We start from the raw sequence: 13,141 nt of genomic DNA, 5'->3' as shown, positions 1-13,141 counted from the left end.
ACAAATCTAAATCTTATTCCAAGGCATGTGTTTGAAGTTACAGCCATATAGGCCTCCAGGACTAGTGGCCCAGTATCTGGCCATGGCTTTTATGTCAGAAAGCATGAGGGGGCTTCATAGCAGCAACAGTGATGAAAGCGTCTGTCTAGAAAAATATCCACATCCAAAATACTTACCCACCTGCAGTTTACCAGTGATGGCCCAAACAAATTGCAGCTTGCTGAGCTTTTCTCCTATGAAAAATGCAAAACCATGGTGGGAAAGAGTGGCTCAAGCATTGGTGGCACTTTTCTTCTGAAGAAATGGGATAGGGATAGCATATGTACGTGTACATCTCTGGTAAGCAAACCTTGGTTTATGTGGGGATCTATGCTTGGTGGGAGGAAAGACTCCATTTTGTACTACATGCAACTCCTGATTCTGTAAAAAGACAAACCATGGCTCGTTTGTGTCTGTGTTTCATGCTTAAGACAGTTAGACAGCTGTTTACTTTGTGCCATATTTACTTCTGTTGCTGACAGTCCGTTGTTACAGATTATGCAAGAAAGTTCCTCTAACTTTTATGAAGAGCTGGAGACATCCACTTAGACACAACCAGAAAGAACCATTTCCTCAGTGTACTCTTCTGCACCTGTGAACCATTTTACAATCCAGGGGAAAAAAAGCTATCCAAGCTTTACAGTTCTTCCTTCTCTCTCCCTGGAAGGCCTGTTTTCTTCCATAAGTGGTTCTATGGCATTTCCAAACAGCTGAATGTTTTCACTCTTTCTAGATAGATTTTTTTTTTTTTTTTTAAGGAATCAGAACTCTGCTGCAGCATTACATTAAAAATAAAAAAATAAGTAAATAGAACAAACACTTCGACTACAAGCAGTCTTTGCTCTTTCACTGCAGCATGGCTCCCATCCAAAGCCAATTATGTAAACCAACAGCACCTCAGCACTGTTACCACCAGCCATGTAAAAGGAAGAATCACACCTACTCAAAGCTGAAAGCATTTTCAAGAAATTTAATTATTTTCTTACTTTCCCACCTCAAGCGTGCTTTTTACCTTACTTCAATCTAAAACGCCTTGGGTGTTATTCATCTAGAACATATGGAGCACTATATAAATCCAAGTTGTTGCTAATTTTACTTAAAAGTCAGGTTTTATTTTCTGTTTTTGCTTCTGCCTGTTTACAGTCCTTGAAACATCTTTTTGCATTGCCCCAGATGTCACTTCTTGCAGTGCTTCATCTTTTGTACATGTTAATCTTGCCTCCTCAGTGCTTGCAATATTTTTGCTTCATACAGTGATGGGGAGAAATGTAATGCCAAAAACTAATTGTGAAAGAAAATGGCAAAATGATTTAATTTCATGCCTTTAAATTCAGTATCAATTAAGTTTAATGGTCAAAATCCTTTCATCGATTTATGAAACTGTGTAGATCATGATTTCTAAAGGAAAAAGTGACTTTGAGACAGGTCTATCTAATAGAGAGATTTCTCTTTATTTTACAGCTCACTGTCTTAACTTTAACATACCGTGGAAATAATTTGTAGCCTTTGTTATCATATTGGGCTTTCAATGATATTGGTCAAGAATTCCAAGTAAGCTGATAACAGCTGCTGGGAAAGCATGTTCCCTGTGCTGCAGTGAGCTATACTATGGAATAATTGAAGCATGATTTACTTTCATATATGGCACCAGTGGGCTCTCTAGAATAGCTGTCAGTTATACTCTGGAGGTACAGCAAGTTGTTAAACATTGGCCAATGTTGTGGTGGTCTCCTAGAATGTTTTTCATTCAACAACTGGAATGCCCAGCAGGCTGTACTCGTTTCCAGAAAGAGTTCTTCAAAAGGAAATCATCTCAATTAAGATATGTATATGTATAATGTTTCATATACAAACAATGCATATCTTAGCATAAATATCGATGCTGGTTCATGTATGCAGTCATTATACTTCCTAAATGAAAAATTATTAAACGATTTGTCCATGGTACTGATTGGTGAGTGATTTCTCCCTGTCCTTAACCCAAAAGCCTTCCGTTACATTTTCTCCTTCCGTTACATTTTCTCCTCACTGTCCTGCTGAGGAGAGCAGTGACAGAGCACCTTTGGTGGCACCTTGTGTCCAGCCAGGGTGAACCCCGGCACAGACATAAAAGGTGCAATATGACTGTGTTGTGGGGAACTTCATAAAGTTCAGTAAGGTCCTATCTCAGTGCATCATTATGCTCAGCAGAACCTGCTGTTGCAGGTAATACACTGTTTGCTTGCTGTCCCTGTTTGAAGATCTGTGTGTGCAATGCTGTTAAGGCCGTGGAGAGCTCCATCAAGGAAAAGAGCAGTTGCTTGGCTTAAAAAACTCAAGGAGGCCTTAAGAAATCTTGTTAGTTCTGCCCAAACACAGCAGCATGAAATTATAACCCAAGAATTTTACCAGGCTCACTCAAGTACAGCAAATACCAGCTGGAGGGTAAAGAGGGATTTGCTTTCCAAACAGCTAGGAGAGGCATTCATTTCACTACATGAAACAAATATCAGTCCGTTGATGACAGTAAAAGTCAGTTGGACATTGCAAGCTGTAACTTGTACTGTGGGCTATTCAGGACTTGGCATCCAAGGGAGGAACTGAAGAGAGTACAGCAAAGCTACAGAAAAATGCAAGAGATTGGTGTGTTATGGGTCAGCAAGATCCAGGCACCACACCATGAAGATGGAGGGCACATTTCTTCCATGCACCAGAACTAATGTTGATAGTGCTACACTGTTCATTCATGGTCTCCTGAGAGACCATCTGCCTACAGAAGAAGTGCAGCATACACAGGATTCTGTCCAGGAGAAAACTTTATCTTTACTTGAGTTTGTTGAAATGATTGTGGACATCAGGAGAGAACAGTCCCTGGGCCATGAAGAAACAGGAAAGGAAGAAAGCGGGAGGGTGCATTTAGAGGAGGAAGACTTTTACATCCTGTTTGCAACATGATTTTGAAAGTCTCAGGAAACTGGCCAGAAATAGGCAGGTGACGTTCCTGATACTGTTTGGACTCCCCTTAGCTCCAGTGGTATCTAAATTCCCAAACAGGTAGCCTTTCTTGCCTGCAAATATACTGGCTTAGTCTTTGTTATTGTACAGGGCTCCCCAGTGCCTGACCAAAGGTACAGAAACTCTCCTACTAGGAAAGAGGAACCGGGCCCAGTTCATCCCTCATGTGTAGGAGTGCAAAAAGCACTCATATCATCCTAAGAGAACTCTTGCAATGCTTTCTGTAACCATGCAGCACTGTATATGACTAACCCCTACCACTTGTCTTTCTTACTCCTTGTCTCGATGATGGCTGCAGGTGATCTTGAATCTCTCAGTCATGCAACTTCAAAGGGACACCAGTTATCTGTAATACAAGGAAAGGGAGCTCCAACACACTGAATGATAAGGAGGATTTCCAGCAATGATTTCTATCAACTACTTATTCTTAATGTGGCCTGAGTTTGGGCATTTTGTCGCCAGCCACTCATGTACTGAATATTCTGTCAACCTGCAGAATGATGCTGTGATCTTCTTTACTGTGAGCAATCTAGGAGGCAATAGGGCATTCCATTCCAAAGATCAAGTGGGAAGGTCCCCCTTGATTTGTCATCTCCAACTGATTTCAGGGGGGCTGGATTTCCACTCCCTCCCTAACTCTTGCCCTGTATTCTTACATTCCCTGCTTTCCAGTACTAACGCATGCTTTTTTGTAGAATTTAAGGCCATCTTTAATTTTTTTTTAAGTATAGCTGTCCTTCCTGATAATGTAGACAGCCTTGCAATTACAAATCAGAGCACACATACCATCAGGATCAAGATAAACTTTCTGATTAAAGAATTGTTGCTCCAGGCTTGTATTCTTCAGTGAATTCAGACCTTAAAGAAACATTACCTGAGGTTTGCAGGAAAACTCTGGTGCGGCCAGTATTTTAGTACTGCTCTTGAATCCCAGCCTGGTGGTTCTTTCTGAGGACTCATTTTGCTGGTGGCATTAGTGCTTGCGTGGTTGTGAGAGAGAAGTTGGAATGAACTGGCCAATGTTAATATCAATACACACACATGCAGACTTCCAAAAAAAAGAAGAAAGAAATACAACTTACCTAGCAGTAATTTAGAAAATCTGATTTCTTATTTGTTCCAATGATAAGAGGCATTTTCTTTGTCTCAATCTACTTCTCAGCAGGAGTCCTACACTGATGAAGTATCATCAAATTGTCAGCTTCCACTGAGAGAGACACCCACACGGCTCACTGATTGGAGAGATGAGAACAGTGACAGGTGTTTCTAAAAACTGTTGGGTTTTAAAATTAAAGGGGAAAAAATATTCCCTTTGTGGAAGACGTATCTAAAATAGAAGTTAGCCGATGAAAATTTTGTTGGGACAGACTGAAGAAGACAAATGAGTCTAGTTAGTGTAGCAAGGAACTAGGTAACAAAAGTTAAAGGAAGTCAACCTTGGTGCAAAGGACTTCATTCTAGGTTAGCTGAAGTCTTGAGTAAAGTGAGGCTGCTGTTGGGGTTCATCAGTTGATAGGATGCTGAAAATGGGTTAATTATTCTTACGAACAACTAGGGTACCTGCACTTACATGGGCTAGGCTGAAAATGCAAAATTTATGCAGTATCGGTAGCACCACTTATTACTAAAACTGAACAGCTCTGCTCACAGCAAAAACCATATTTCATTTGCTTTATTAACCATTTCAGAGGGAGAAATTCTCATAGAAATTGTTCCTCAGCAATCTCCTCAGCTAAATGTGGGCAATGCCAAGCTCTCCTTTTCCACAGATGAAAACAGTGTTTTAATTTATGTGAGGTCCACAGCTGCTGAACTTAGGAATGTGACAAGAATGTCTGTGATAAGATGAGTAATCCTACCTTCAGCATGAAGTGAACAGTGTTCAGCAAATAAGCCTGGGACCACACAAGCAGAGAGTAGAAAGAACAACGTTAAACAGTTTCTTGTGCAGTGGTTCTTTTCTGTCCCCTGCATTGTGAGAAACAGGCTCTCTGGGGAATGCGTGCACACAGGAGGGTTAATTAAGGTCACACATTTCTGACATCTCCTAACTGCGTGTTTGAGCCTGGAGTCTCAGAGTTGTGTGTTTCAGGTGATTGTTTTTAACTTTTGTGTTTGTCTAACAGAACATAAACAGTATTTGTGTTCCAACACCAAACAACCATTCAGCGTCCCCTCTTGCCTAACCACATTGAAGTCCCCTCTTCCCACCAATGCAGGATCCCTCTTAGAGCTTAGATCATGGTCAGCTTATAGATGAATGAACAACAAAAAGTAAGTATTTTCTATATCTTTCTGCTACTCTCAGAAAAACAACACCAAAGCTGAGCAGCCACAAAAAAAAAAAACACCTCAAAACCGAGTCTTACCTTTTATGTAGGGATACACTAAAAAGAGGACTGGTGTGAGGAGGCAATTGAGTGAAAAGGGAGCATGGAGAGTGTTCATGGTAGGCTACTGTGCAGTTCTTTCGTGTAGAACACAACTGAAAGGTGCCATATACATTGGATAGACGCATGCCAACTGATCAAGGATGTCTGATCCATTCTGTGCTCAAAATAATTCACCTTGTCTGTCATGTAAGGACCAGATGCCTTCTCTGAGCCCCCTGGGTAAAGGGCCTTTTCACAGGCTATGAAGAGCACCAGTCTGGCACCTCCACCAACTGTCCAGTTGGTTGCTGCCACTACTGCAGGTGAGGGGCTGCTGCTGCAGCCCGGGACTTTGTACTCCGCCTATCACTATTAGGCAGATAAAGCATTTTAATTACATATCCTATTGTTTCTGTTTTTATCCTCATTAGCCTTCTTTTGAACATACCTGACCCCTTTATCATGGAGCTGAATAGTTCCACTATGTTTAAGACTCCCAAGACAGCTCTTGGTAGTAAATTTAGGCCAGACATTTTCCTGTCTCTCTCCAGTAATTTTTCCTCCCACTATTCTTACCTCATGTGCAAACCCCCCTGGGAAAGTCTTGCAGAAGTTAAGAGAGATAAAACCTGTAGGAGTCTATAGAAGTGTAACAGTCCTCTCTTCTGGAATTGAAATAGAATTCTGTCTCCTGCAACCTGTTTGAGGCATCCTACCGGATTATATTATTTGACAAAGATGTTAATTGTATCCTGTTCTATAGGATCTTCAAAATGTAAGGAAAGGTTATCATTGTCCCTTCAATTCTACAGGGCTTTACCACAGAAAACGACATCACAGACTGTATAATGCAGTAGCCACCTGAAGTATGCCCATGTCTCTTTTGTTAGGTGTCTTTTTTATTTTTTGTATGAATTATTTATTACTCATTAATACCAGGGGAAGTGAATTGTGCTCCTGTAGAAGACCAAGAGAATGACAGAGGCAGCATGGAAATAATTACAGGAGTGTCTGAGTTCTCGATATGTCTGTGAAAATGGTTTAGCTGGTTGTTGAGGAAAAAGGGGGATGCTTTATGTCTGGTTTTGTAGGAAGCTCAAATACCTTGATGATGAGTGCTGTATAAGTATCATTATTCAGTATGTAAACCTCATTTTGTGTACTGATAATGACAGTAATGCACAAACACCGTAGTCTGACATAGTGACATCTAATCTTAGGTGTCCAAGAATTTGGTGGGATGAAACAATCATGGCATCTGTACGTGAGGAGCTGAGCACAAAGCAGCACAGCTGCCCACCTGCTCCTCAGTAAATCCACTGTGAAATGAGGAAGGGTTCTCCAGGCACCAGATTCTTGCTCTTCAGCTCCAGGTTGTGATCCCCATGCAGAATATTTGAGCACCATCCCATAGGCAGGACCTTAAAATTTACTTTGCTTTTGCGATTCTCAAAGAGTTTTAATCTGTCCTGGGTACTGCTACAATACTTAAACCTAACCGATTTTCATGCATCAGGGATACAATGCACTCAGCACACCCCTCATAATTATCTTGACCTTTTCTGTCAGGTGACCCCCACAGGCTAGCACCAATGAATTTAGTAGTGAACTCTATCCTTTTAAGATAACCCAGTGTCTTAATTTCCTTTCTGTAAGCAGTTTTACATTTTTTGGCCCTATCTTTGAAGGGCTGTTAGTATAATTAGCTGCTAAAATATGTCTTTCTTAAAAATGCAGGAATAAAACAACAGGGCAGTAGAAAATACGTGCATCTTGGGGAGCTGTCACTGCAGAGAGGATGTGGCTGATCATCTGAGTGACATGAGCAGACAAAAGGGTTATGGGGGGTATTTTCAATAGATAAAGAGCAAATGTCTTTGCACTCTAAATAGCTCTTGGTTTAGATTAAAGGAAGCAGAGGGAGAGGGTGAAAGGGAGGTTGAACCAAGCAGGTGGAGCTATGGAGCAATCACACTTGGCTTCTTATGGGGCTTGTGGAGGGGCCCTCCCACTTTCCCCATATCCTGGTTAGCTCTCCAGTATAAAGCACCAATAGGTATCAGTAGAGAGCTCCTGGTGCTACTGGCAGCAATGGGAAGTAGAAAAATTGAGAGCTCTGTGTGTAAGTGCACGTGTGTGCATAGATGATTTGTGCTGTGACAGTGACTGCAATGGACTTAGCTCAGACGGAGCATTCCCTGAGGAGTGGCTGCGGGATCGCTTTAAGCTTCAATGGCACAGTATGTAAAAACCCCACAAACTGCAGGCACAGATTTACATATTTAGCCTGTACCATTAAAGGCACAAACAGCAAGTGTCAGCAGCAGAAATGGGGAGAGGGGAGACAGGAGACTGGAAGATTATGTCAGTAATGCTTAAACCTCCCAAGTGGCCACTGTGCTACTCACCCCCTGCAGCCCTGTCCTCTTCTCTGCACAGGCACCATCTGATCTTGAAATAGTTTTAGAGTGTCTGATGAACCAATCCAGTGGGAAATTGCTGGTGTGGCTTCAATGGGAGACCGGTTCCTATTGTATACAATACTGTATAGGTTTGTCGCTGAGAGCAGAGAAAATTAATAGCTCACTATTAACATGAGGTTCTAAATTCTTTAACTAAAATCAAAACCAAGGTGGACTCTTTGCACTCTTCTCCTGCTCTAGCATGGGACCCCTCCCACAGAAGACAGTCCTCCATAAACGTGTCCCACCTGAGTGTTTCCCAGGGGCTGCAGATTTTCCTGATCTGCTCCAGAGTGTGTCCCTTCCACAAGGTTCAGTCCTTCAGGAGCAGGCTGCTCCAATGTGGGTCTCCCACAGGACCTGAAGCAAACCTGCTGCAGTGTGGGCTCCTCTCGACATGGGGCCACAGGTCCTACCAGGAGCCTGCTACATTGCAGGCTTCCCATGGGATCACAGTCTCCTCTGGGCACTTGCCTGCTCTGGTGTGTGGTTCTCCATGGGCTGCAGGTGGAGATCTGCTCCCCCATTAACCTCCATGGGCTGCAGAGGAATTTCCGATCTGGTGCGTGGAGCACCTCCTCCCCTTCTTCTGTACTGATCTTGGCGTCTGCAAGGCTGTTGCTCTCACATACTCTCCTCTCTCCAGCTGCAAAATTCAGGGTTTTTTTCCCCTTTCTTAAATATGTTATCCCAGAAGTGCTATCACCATCGCTGATGGTGTCCCTTGGCCAGCATTGCCAACTGGCATGGGCTCTGTCAGACATAGTGGAAGCTTCTAGCAGCTTCTTACAAAAGCCAACCCCTTCTCCCCCAAACCTTGCTGTGCAAGGCCACTACATACACTTAAAAAGGCAGATGTGTAACAGTAATGCACACTTAGGTTTCTTTTAGGTTTCTAATTTTTCAGTTCTGTTGGATGACAGGTTTTCAGGCTTTCTACCCCATCAAAAGGAGCAGACAGCATTTTTCTAAGAGAAAGCTAAGATTCCCACAGACCCAGAGTTTGGAGCTTAAAGAAAACAATCACCAAATATGGGCAAGAACCATGAGCTGGAGATGTTGAAACACTGTTATTATTATCTGTTCTCATCTTGTCTTTCCCACCAGGCTTCGCACCAAAGAGAACAGAGAAAATACTCTCACCTGAGACAGGATGAATAAGTTGGTTACGTTTTAAGAAGTGCCAGGCACCCGCAGCTCTGCTATCAGTGGGAAATGCAGGTGCTCTGAGAATAAGATCTGGTTGTCAGTTTTTTCCTGCTGTTGACTTGCCTTCTTGTTCTCTCTTCAGGCAGGACACAGTCCTGTTGCTTTTCTGTGTCATAATAATGGAGACATGAGGCTGTTCTCTGCCAGCTTTATCTGCGGGCTTAGAAAGGAACATTCAGCCTCTCGGGCAAGATATAAACTGGGCTTTCTGTGCTTGTGGTCTGAAAAACAGTGGTCAGGTTTAAACACCTTTTTACTCACTTTTCCCAGTTTATTTCCCACAGTAACCAGGGTGTGGGAGGATGTGTATACCTGTGTCTTCCCCCAGCACAGAGCTGGGATTTGCCTGGGTGAAAGTACTGAGGAGTAAAGGATTACTTTCTGTTTTCTGTGATGATCTTAATGGAAACAGCAGTCTGTGTTATAAGGTTTGGGTTCAGTGCTGGCGTGCCAGACTATGCAGTTAGTTGCCTAAGCAGGTGTCTGAAGTGTACCCCACAAAAAACTCTTTGGTCCCTCAGAGCAGTGTGCCATGGTCTGACTGAAGCTGTCTGTCTTCTCTGGCTGTGGCAGAGCTAATGGCACTAGTTCTATGACTGACCTGCCTAAAAGCTTCCCTTCACTGCCAAATGCTAAGCAAGGTTTCCTGTTACTATGTGATGGAAGAAAAAAGAGTCATCTGATAGAAGGCAATGGTACCACAAATGTACCTCTGGTGGATACTCTATGCTCTTTCCTCAGGCCTCTTTTTGTAAGTAATAGGATCCCAGTGATCACTGACAGAGGTGCACATATTTCCATGCTAGAAAGGGGGATGGAGAGACCACGTCTTGTCCTTTGCTAGACCTGCCCTGTTAATATGTCCTCAGTAGTTTCACAACTTGCCTGTGAACTAGCAAAAGCTGAAAAGAAACATGTATTTCTCTCCCTGCTGGTCTCGCATTGATTGCAATTAAAGAGGAGGAACTGAAAGTAAAGCTTGTATGAGTACATATCCCCCCCAGTCCAGATGAGTTCTTGCTGTCTGATATTTTCTTTTTTTTTTTCCTTCCTTGTCACTTCACTCAGCTTGTTAAAGGTGCCAATTGTATAATTTTGCGCTACGATGTGAGAATACTATTCACACCCATGGTAACGTTCCGTTTTGTTGGGCTGCAGAGCTTTTAATTTTGAGTTAATACAGTATAGCGGCTTTATGTCCAATGTTCTAAATGCCACAGTATGTTGATGAAAAGAAATTACATTGATGAAACAGATAGGCAGTGATTAATATGATCCATAACTTGGAGTGACGTAACAGCCCCAGCTTTCTATCCTACACAAAATGATGTCCAATTACTTGCTATTGATCAGATATTGCATTGCACCAAATGGGATGCCAGCATCAATTCATTTCATCATATTGAATTTCGGCCAATATCAATGGATATTTGGCACATATTTTGCTGAAACATTTGTCTGCCATCACAGAGCTGATGAACAGGTTGGCAGGTTTTGTTTGCAAAAGGGGTGGGGAGAGGATAGGGAAGAAAAAAGAAATGTGCTAAATCCTGCTTGTGAATTTGTCCTCATACCTGGCACTGACAGGACAGGAATGGCTCCATGCATATGCACATTTGTTTCACACAAGTGACTGCATGCTCTTTTTAGATATGTTAACATCCCGTACTGCTCACGGCTTATTTTTTATTGATAATCAGGTGAATAATTAAAGCCCAACAGCTACATAAAAAACACATAAATCATCTTCTATATGCGAGTAATGCACCTCTACTCAGGCATAGCTCCCATTATAAATGATGGCCTAGAAAGCCAGGATTCATACCGGTGTGTATCCCTTCCTCACTCTGCATTTGCCTGTAGGAGACACGGTGCCAGCCAAAGCTCAAGGAAATGGGATGGAGGTAAATAGGATGGTCTTAAGATGGCTCTTTCAGCCTACTTTCCCATTAAGTTATTCTCTTGCTTTTACATCTCTTCTTGTCCGTTGATGTGCTGTTTTCCCAGATGACATGCTGTCGTGGTTTAAACCCTAGCCAGACAGCTAGGAATGAGGAGGAGGATCGAAAGGGTGCAACTCCCACGAGTTGAGACAAGAGCAGTCCAGCAACCAATGTACAACATGAATCACCACCGCTACTACCAACGACAACGATGATAAGAGAAAATAACAAGGGAACAGAATACAATACCACTGGCCAAGAAACGAGTCCCACCCAGAAACCCATGTCCTTCCGGGTAACTCCCAGTTACCCCCCCACCCCGGGCATGACGTGCTGTGGTATGGAATACCTTTTTGGCTAGCCTGGGTCAGGCGCCCCATCTCTGCTTCCTCACAGCTTCCTCTCCTCCCTGGCAGAGCATGAGCTTCGCAAAGTCCTTGGTCAGGGTAAACATCACTTAGCAACAACCGAAAACATCGGTATCACCAGCACTGTTCCCAGGCTGGAAATCAAAACACAGCACTGCCAGCTACACGAAGGAGAAACATGACTGCTACTGCTGAACCCAGGACACATGCTATTAGCTCTGAGCTTCCCTTTGCCCTATTTTAATAATTTTTTGGTTATTTCTGCTGTTATTGGTTCACTTACAACATTTGTTCCACTTGTATTTGAAAGGAAACCCTCTTATCGGAGTGCCCATCCCTATTAGCCTCTCTGGCTAAGATCACCAGTCGTGTGACTGCCACATGGAACACTGCTAGGCCAAATGTAACAACATCTGCCATGCATTCAACAACTTCCTTTTGGATTCCTCACACTCTATTTTCACTTCCAGCTCAGAGCAGGAGTGAGATATGTTCTGCTGTCTTTTGAATGCCAAAGTGCTGGGAATGTGCCATCCTTCCACCGCAAACTAGGCGAGTTTTGGAGACATCCAAATTAAGCCAAGCACTAGAATAAAAGTGGGGATGAGCTGTCCTCAGCTTATTTCTGTTGACCCTCACGACACCTTCTGCCATAGAACTTCTTTCCAGATCCTTGAAAAGTACAGTAGTTGCAAAGTTGCCAATTATGGAGCTGTAGCTCTGCAAATGTTTACATATCTGCTCAATTTTATGCGTTTCCACGGTCCCTGGGGCTGCTTGAGGGTGTAAAACTAAGCATATACAAAAGTTTTTATAGACTCCAGCTTTCTACCTTACAGAGCAGATGGCATCTCTGTTAGCTTTGTGGAACATTATATTTAGAAACAATTCCGTTTGTTATTCTAATTATTTGTTTATTGAGCACTGACAGCAGAGTTAGTATGTTGCAGATGTTGAGAAATGGCCTTCTTTACAAGAAGCTTGTGAGTTCAGTGGAGAGGGACTACAGGGACCTGAGCAGGATAGCCTACCTGAGCTTCTTTCTTGAGATCTGGTTGGTGTTACCCAATGGCATCGTTTTCTTTGCAAGATATTCCACTCGATTACACAGTAAGCTACTGTAGTGCCTATAGCAAGATCAGAATGTATCCCAGTGCACAGGCATTCCTTGTGCTTTAGAAGTCTTAACACAGACCAGCTTGATCATGTTACTCAAAATTAAGATCAAGTATAATGAGAAAAAATAGATGAGATCACAGAAAAAAAGAATCTGAATTTCTTTTCATTCCATCAGCACTTATATTTTTCTTAATCACGTCTAGTGTATAGCAGTAGTTGACTGCTAAGAGTGGAGTAATAATCGCAGCTGTCCACCTAGCATTGAACTTCAAAAACCCAAAACATTTTTCATCCTTACCCCCTTTTAGGCTATTTTTTCCAAGTGCAATTTCAAGTTCAAGAACAATTATAACTCGGTGTGTCTGCAGAGAGACATATTCTTCTGCAGTAATTCAGAGGATAAAGGATGTAAGGGACAATTCCCCTGGCAAGGCTTGCTGTACTGTGGACACTGTTCTCCACCTGATCCTTGCACTTGTTACATCACTCAATTTTTCAGAGGAGTAATCCTCATCATTTCCCCTAAATCAGACCCCTTTGCAGTGTTTCAGAATATGTATATGGAAAACTGAACTATCCCAAATCAGGAAGCAATTCTGATTTTGTAGGTTTATATACTTATTTAATGAAAAGTA

The 13,141-nt window shown here is 42.5% G+C and overlaps 1 long non-coding RNA gene across 1 annotated transcript; it reads right to left on the bottom strand.

The window, feature by feature from the left end:
* Positions 1-2,169: 2,169 nt before the first annotated feature.
* Positions 2,170-8,227, bottom strand: LOC130600427 (uncharacterized). The gene is made up of 3 exons (XR_008972454.1): positions 8,116-8,227; positions 4,116-4,265; positions 2,170-2,788 (listed from the first exon to the last, which is right to left on the bottom strand). It is a non-coding gene; the product is annotated as an uncharacterized LOC130600427 (long non-coding RNA).
* Positions 8,228-13,141: the final 4,914 nt, after the last annotated feature.

This window comes from Pezoporus wallicus, unplaced genomic scaffold (genome assembly GCF_028554395.1).
Source record: "Pezoporus wallicus isolate ANWC-B61680 ecotype Strahan unplaced genomic scaffold, APGP_CSIRO_Pwel_v1 contig_6732, whole genome shotgun sequence".
Classification (NCBI taxonomy): Eukaryota; Metazoa; Chordata; class Aves; order Psittaciformes; family Psittacidae; genus Pezoporus; species Pezoporus wallicus.
This window is presented reverse-complemented; position numbering and strand designations above follow the sequence as displayed.